We start from the raw sequence: 8,653 nt of genomic DNA, 5'->3' as shown, positions 1-8,653 counted from the left end.
GTGATATCACACATCGTTAGTTAATATATTGATGAAAGCTTCATCAATATGAAATTGCTATTGACATATAAAATACTTTTCGTAGGGTATGGCATAAAAGTATACTTTACACAACTGACAGCTACGGAATGTCCTTCAATTATTAAATCATTTCTCACTGATGCGTTTATAAAAGTAATAATGGCTTAAATCAGAAGCTCATAGTATTGATCCTGGTGTCCTTCGGCGTTCTTTCATGGGACCAACTCTCTTTCTGAATTTTAATAATTATCCCCCAAATAACATTCTTAGATCATCCATAGAAATTAATGCAGGCGACAATACCATCTACTGAAATAATTCAAAGGGCCCAGATTTATCTGCTTCTCTCTCTTCTGTTCTCGAGCACGTGGTACAATGTGAAAAAGGGTGACTAATAAATTTAATGTATCTAAAACCAAGCTTCTCTGTTTTCCTCGTAAAAAACAATGATCCCCCACAAGGGGTAATTTCAATGATACTCCTCTTTTGGGAAGAACTATGTTTTGACAAACTTCTTGGACTGGCTTTATACGTCTGGTGTCAAATGGAACAGATGCATCAAATCTGGTGTTAAGATCGCCAGTAAAATGTTTGGAACCCTCTACCGCTTCAGTTGATATCTCACTGCCGCTCTCAATTTGTGGGTATCAAATTGAGCAAAGGGAAAATTATTTAAAACTCGCATTTATATATATATATATATATATATATATATATATATATATATAAATATATATAGTTTTTTTTAATATTTACCTAAATGCGAGTTGGGAATAATTTTCCCTTTTACCATTTCCCTCTTTGGGTAGAGCACTGTCGTAAATAATCTCACCCGCTACTTAATTGGCTGAAAATGCGAAGCTCGTTGTTTGTTTGTTTACGAACAGGTGATTTGAGCACTATAAACGTGGTGGCGGGTGTCTATATAAATAGACATTCCGACGAGTTATTTACGGGTGTCGATTCCATGGTCGAGTGGGAGAACCGCAGACTGTCAACACGACGGTTCTAGGTTCAATCCTTGGCTTGGGAGAGATGCTGGTCTAGCGGCACTGATGAATTGTGATACAACGAAACAGGACTGTATGTCGATGACTATATATATATATATATATATATATATATATATATATATATATATGCCTGTTTTTGTTTATTCCGATATGTGCTTAATCATATGAGTGTTTCCTTCCTAGGCTTCAACCTAGAATCGAAAATGGGCGATGAAAGATTAGCCGAGTCGATAAGACCGATATCAGGAGATTTATCTGACCCGACCAGGTTTAATGAGCTCTCAACAGAAAGAGTGCCAAGGGATGCGGGAGATCGCCTTCAAATCCTTGATTTCTGAAGTCATAAAAGAAACTATTATAATAAAAAAGGGAAAGAACACATAGGAACCTCGCCATGCCAACACTACGTTTAGATTAACAAAGTCACTTTTGAATTTAAGCAAGGTAAAAAAAAAACACGAATTGACTCCTCCTTATTTTAGTCTTTGTTTCACTTTCTCACTCTCTTCCTTTCGGTTCCTTCACGTATATATTTTATTTAGCTTAATAAACTTATATGTTTCTACTTATATTTATCTCACACTTTTATCTATTTATCTAGTCAAGTCTTTTCCGATAAAATCTCTGCCCTCTCTCTCTCTCTCTCTCTCTCTCTCTCTCTATATATATATATATATATATATATATATATATATGTGTGTGTGTGTGTATGTGTGTGTATAAATATATAATAACTTCAACTTAATAGACGCGTATTGTTATATAGATGTACGTGGAGGCTTATATATTCATATATAATGTGCGTGTGTGTTAAAATATATGAGTATATTTATATATTGCAATAGAAACGCATATAACAACTTTTTAAGATGAAAATTTTCAATGTTATTTTTATTATCTCTATATATAAAATAGGGAAGTGTCCTAGTTACAAATTATTGTTACACACACACGCACCCCATCCCGCCCCTCCACACACACAACCACACACATACACACACATACACACACACACTCACACACACACACACACATATATATATGCATATATATATATATATATTTATATATATATATATGGGGTTTGCGTGTGTGTTTCTATGTACACATGGAAGGGAGTAGTCCGATTCTAATGAAATGCAAGCGTATATTAAGAAAGTGAAACTACCAAATTTGGTTATTAGTTAATTAATTTCTTTTTTTTTTAAATATTAATCACAGCATGTGCTGTTATATTCTTTCGTTCTTATGAAATGCGTGTCTCGATCAATTTACTTCGATTCGAGCAGTGCGACTTTAGTTTTTTTTTACTGCGTGTGCCTGTGATTTTACTCGTTCCTCTATGATATAATAATACACTTCGGAGGCACATACTTATTTACATATATACCTGCATATATAATACATACAAACACATATACAGCGCTTGGCAACTTTTCCAACGTATTACAACATTGGTACTTCGCTTGTATTTTTTTCATATTAATAATACGTTTATCGTCAAAAAACAGACGTTTAATAGATATAAGACGTACACCTATAACTCGTATTTAATAACATAAAAGTATACATAACTATTTATCTTGCAAACTCACCCTATATAATCTTGTATATTAGTTTCCTTGAGAATTACTTAATTAATATCATTTCATTATTAATCTGACAATTCCTTTTTGTTCATGCATCTTTTGCATGGTACGTCTTTGAAATTTCAGTTTCGACTCGGTCCATAAATTTTCAATCGTATTAGATCCGACAAAATATCGAAAGCAAAATATAAAAAATTGAGTTTCGTAAACGTATTAATCAATAATATTAATATAAACAATTGATTATTAATCACCGTACAAATGCACTTATTTGTAAGTCTTACTTTTCCTCCTTTAGATCCATCGAACTTACTTTTTTCATGCAGAAAAGTTGTATGGAAAATATAAACAACAGTAATCATACTGAAGATATATCGATTTTTGAGCTGGCTTCTTTAAATGCGTGTGAAAATATTTATAGTTTTAGGACTCCCAGTTTTAGTAAACCCTTTCTTTTGCCTAAATCTTGATCCTGTCTATTATAAAATGACCGGCCACGAAAACTTCACTCGAGGCACATATATGGTTTGAAAGCCGAGGCTTGCGTATTTATTTTTCACCACCGTCAGAAATTAGACACACACGATCGGAAAGGGGAATTTGAAAGTTAGCAACCCCGGGGTAAAGCATTCTGATAAGCAAAATGTGTCTGCGTATTTCTGACTGAAGCGACCCGGACGATTTGCAATAAACTAACTTGCTTCTCAAAGCAAGATGGCACCACCTAGGAGAGTTGAACTCCTTGAACTGCATGTGATTTTCATCATATTGGAATCAACAGGAAAATATAATGACAAGAATAGAAGAGAATCTGTACATTTTAGTGCTGGACCCGAAATCTGTAATAGAAATTTATCTATTATTGAAAACTGTTGAGTCGATATCTGACCATCGTTTATTGGTCACAAAAAAAGGCTTTGTTAACGGAACGTTGGTCAAGATTATCAGTTAGAAATGTTAGCAACGCATCTCAATTTTCGAGTAAGAAATAAAAAAGAACTAGAGGTTGCTGTATAAGGGAGTTAAAGTAGTTATTTTTCTCCGTCGATATACTCTGGTGCGGCCATATTAGGCTTTCTAAAAATATCGGACTCCTTACCAAACAAGTAATATTTTATATTTTTCCTTACAATTATCAAAACTCAGTCATGTTTTGTAAAGTTAAAAACAAGCTAACCAAACTACAGGAATAAATATTTGAAGGTATAAAGAACTTGAAGAACGAAAACTTTACCAATCTAATTGGATTCAGTATTCCATAGGCAGAAAGATTTGATATGCCGTAGAGTAAAACAACAAAACTAAATATTATGAATAAACATTAAAAGATACAAATAATTGAAGCATATAAAAATGTGCCATAATGACACAAATCGGAATTAAATAACCCGAAAAGGTTGATATGCCGTAAAATGAAACAAGCAAACCAAATACTCTATATTACTATTTAAAGACATAAGCAACTTGAAGAATAATTTATTACCAAAATGACAAGATTTAACGTCGAATAATCCGTAAATGCTGTTAAATGAAACGATCAAACCGATTTATATATTCTACGCTGATAAAGAAAAAAAAAAGTAAGTAAAAACACGTATTTTCTCAAACCTGCAGCATATTGTAAGATCATCTAATCTTAAAGAGGAACTGTCTATTGATTTTTAGTTCTGCCATGCTAACGAATATCCATTACCACAACTACATTAAAAGGCGCATCAAGCATGATCTCGGATTAATTTAATGCCATCGATAACACTAGCAGGACCTGTGGAAATTCTACGGCGTGAGAAATATATTTAATTACTAAATATGTTTTGATAAAGCTGATAGTTTTCTAGTTAGGGGAAAAATTGATTTATGGCAAAGAAATCAATAGCAAGCACTAAACATGAGTTAATTAACATTTCTATGAAAAAGTCCATTGTATTTTAAATATAGAGTTGACCTAAACGACATAACAAATGAAATGTTTATACAACTCAGAAAGTAATACTGTGCTATATAGTTCAATACAAAAAAATAAATCACATTATGAAAGCGAATTTTTGATTTACTCTTTCAGTTCCGCATTATTTGGCATACGATGTTCTAACTTTTTTGCCCTGCTTTTTTCGAATGTTCCCATATTTTACTTTTTAAACAAAAACTCTATAAATATGTCCTACGCTTGAATGCCTAATCTAGCACAGACAATAATTTCGACAAATAACATGAAAATTAAACTAGCTCAGAATATTCCCGTTGATTTAATACCTGGAAACAAATGTAACTGCCAAAATAAGAATTAATGCCATCTTAATAACGATTGCATGTACAAAGACGTATTATACGCTTGCACAATCACGCAATTACCGAAACATGCAAACAATCAATCAAATGAAGGAAATAATCAGAGCATTCAGGATACAAGTATATATGGGATTGCCTATGGTCAGGATACTAATAATAACAATAAAACAACAACCAGAATCGCAAATCTAATAATATAATTCCCAATTAAAACCAGAAGAAGATTAACCAACACCCGCGTTAAACATCTTCAGGTCGTGTCTCTACTCAACTCCCCAATATAAGATTCACCAACATAGGATGGATAAACCACTAAGCAATAATAACACATTGAAAACACTCACTTATATAGATACAACCTCAAATTCAATAAAAGTAAGAACTTAAACCCACTTGCATTCATTCAGAAATGAAAGGTCTCAAAATAATGATAATAATAGTATATCTTTACCTACATTAATCAATAGCCTGGAGGACAAGAAAATTCCCTATTCAATTAAATGGAGTATATTGGATAAAACTATATCATACACCGCAGGAGATAAATTTTGTATTCCTTGTATATCCTAAGCAGTTAACATTATCACCTTCACTAAACCTATTATAAATGCCAAGAATGAACTAGTGTCTGGATGTAAACACAAGACAAAAATAAAATACAGCCAACTTCAAATAAAATATCATAGATTTTCTGTATACCTGTAAATGGGTAAAATATAATACTAAATACATATCACTTTTTGTACTAAAAACTAAAGAATAAGTCATACTGAATTAAAAAAAAAAGCCTTAGAGCATTTCAGTTAACCTTAACTAATACTTTTAACTAATACATTATTATTTACATTTTATATAGAGACTCACGATACACGCATTTACATACTGTATTTTAAATTCCAGCACATAACTTACACTTCTAAGATTTTGTTCGAATACTATTTCAACTTGTTTTAAGCATTTCTTAATTAAGGAGTTTATAAATCTTCTATCTTTTTATTGACCGGAAATAGAGTAAGCATTCCCAATTGGAAGGTATTTTCCCTATTCACACATATGAATATGAACACATAATACTCAATAAGGCGTCATCTTTGTGGTACTATAGTAAGCCTGTTTTTATAGACATAGTTCCGTAACCCTATTCTCTTAGTTTTACTTAACAATTATAGTAGTTACTTTGATTATTATTATTATTATTATTATTAATATTATTATTATTATTATTATTATTATTATTTTTATTATTATTATTATTATTATTATTAGTTTTATTATTATAATTATTATGATTACCATTAATATTATTATACCTAAATGTTTTATATATATAAAGTTTTTTCAGTTAAGTATTATTATTAATATTATGATATTTTTCAGTAAAGTATTATCATTAGTATTATAATATTTATAACACGTTTTATTAATACGCCAGGGTTTACTTTTGCAAATCACTTCAACAGATTATTCTAGTTCTAAATTTTCAGTTTTATATTGTTATTTAAAGGACATTATCAACACATATAGAATTAGCAAGAATAGTACTGTATGTATTAAATAAACTTATTTTGTGTTGACTTGATTTAAATTTATTTAAGCAAGAATTTCTATTTGACATGCGTTATTTTTATGTGCTTGCTTTTTCTTTCCTGCATATGTCTAGACTTACTTTGAAATTTCAACCTATTTTTGCGGCCTGTCACTTTATTTATAAAGGTATATTGATTCTTCTTAGTCTATATTCCTCTTTCACTCTCTTTTTCTCCCCCCTCTATTTCTTCATTATTATTTTCTTTCTTTTTCTATGTCTCCCTATTAATTAATATATTTCCTTCCCTTCCCTTTTATTTCATTTTAGCTTACCTTATATTCGCTGTTTTATTACGCGTAAACATTTACTTTTCTTTCTTTTACTTTACTTTATTTTATTATTTTATTTTATTTTTTTATTTATTTTATCCTTTTCATTTTTCATTTTATTTTTATTCTTAATTTTATTTTTTAAACTTTCTAATTTTTTATTTTTTTATTTTTCATTTTCTTTTTCTTTTATCATTTTTTCCATTCTTCTTATCAGTTCAGTTTCTCAGTTTGGATGGTCTGTCTACTGAAAGCGGTTTTAATTTACATTTATTAACAATTTGAAGTCATTTTGGAGTGGAATTTGAAGCTCATGTTCTATAATTATAAAAAAAAAAATATATCAATTGATAAGTTTATTAATATACAGATCAACCGGACCTATATAATTTGTTTTTACCTGAGCCATTATATAAAAAAGAAAATTGCTCCAGGAAAATACCTACTTCGGACCATTACATTGTGATGTGGATTACTCAAAATACAGTTTAGATCATTTTACCACATTGCTATAAAAGACATTCACTTCGGATTTTACCATGCAATTTGGATGTGAATTTTAATATCCTTTTCATTAACTTCCTTTACTCTATGACATTTAAATATATACACAACGTTTAATTCTTATTTTCTATGTATCACTGGCTTAAGCAAATAAGGTGTAAACCATTATGAATATTTGCTGATATTTTCTGCTCTGAAGAGATGTTAGATATCGAAATCTTATAGGATAAGGAGGTATGATATTTCAAATGTATTCTCTGTCTCACATAGAATAATAAAAGTATTTTGATCTGAAATTCAAACATTTCACGTCATAATTTTTAAATTCATTGAATGACCAAAATTTTATTTATTTGCTCTATCTTGTATATCGAGCAATTCTTATTTAGGTGGGATAGTACTTATAGAATATTACTGCCAGTAATATATTGTGAAACTTATAATCACAGGTTTCCATACCAGTTGATTGTTAGATAATTTTATTCTGAAAGGTATATATATATATATATATATATATATATATATATATATATATATATATATGTATATATATATATGTGTGTGTGTGTGTGTATTATTCTTTTTATGAATGTACGATGTAACATAATTTTTTTCCTACTAAATTCAAAATGATCATTTGCTCACATTTCACGTTTTCGCCAGTTCAGCCAATAACATATATACGTCACGTTGACATACTGGTTCTTGCAAGATCACCGAAGTTAAGCAACAATAAGCCTGGCCAGTACAATATGGTTGAAATTTGGAAAGTATAAGTGTTGTATGTATCACGCCGAGTCATAGAAAATTTACAGGTCGGTATCTGGAGGCGCATTTTTCACTGGGAGAAATGCACCACCAGTCTTCGTTACTATGCCCCTAGGGGAAGGAAAACTCTGATGTAAAAACCTGCGGTTTCTGCATGCTCTGTCTTTTGGCAGTCCTCTGCACCGACAAAGATTAGCAGTAATACAAAAATGTGGTGTTGTTTTACACAAAGTCTTCACCACTATAAACACATTATCTGTGTGGATTTCTGAAAACTTAGCTGTAGTAGCGAAATGTTATACGTCGAAATAGGCGGGGAATCCATTCATGCATGATGTCATGTAAACCAATAATAACGTAATTGCTCTTCCAATTTTTTAAATTTTATTTTCTTTTTGGTGAATTGATAGTTGTTTTTTTCTTCCGATGAATTAAGGGCAAAACAAATTCATTTATTGATATAATAAATTAGTGAATGATTTTTGCTGCGAAACAGATGCTGTCAAGAAATGTAAGTATCAACTGAATTAAAAGAATAAATTGTAAGATGGTCAACATCATAAAATTTGAAATGTTGACTATTGTCATTCATTCATTATATGCTCTGTAATT

This window comes from Euprymna scolopes, chromosome 9 (genome assembly GCF_053919585.1).
Source record: "Euprymna scolopes isolate OS-2025 chromosome 9, ASM5391958v1, whole genome shotgun sequence".
NCBI lineage: Eukaryota > Metazoa > Mollusca > Cephalopoda > Sepiida > Sepiolidae > Euprymna > Euprymna scolopes.
This window is presented reverse-complemented; position numbering follows the sequence as displayed.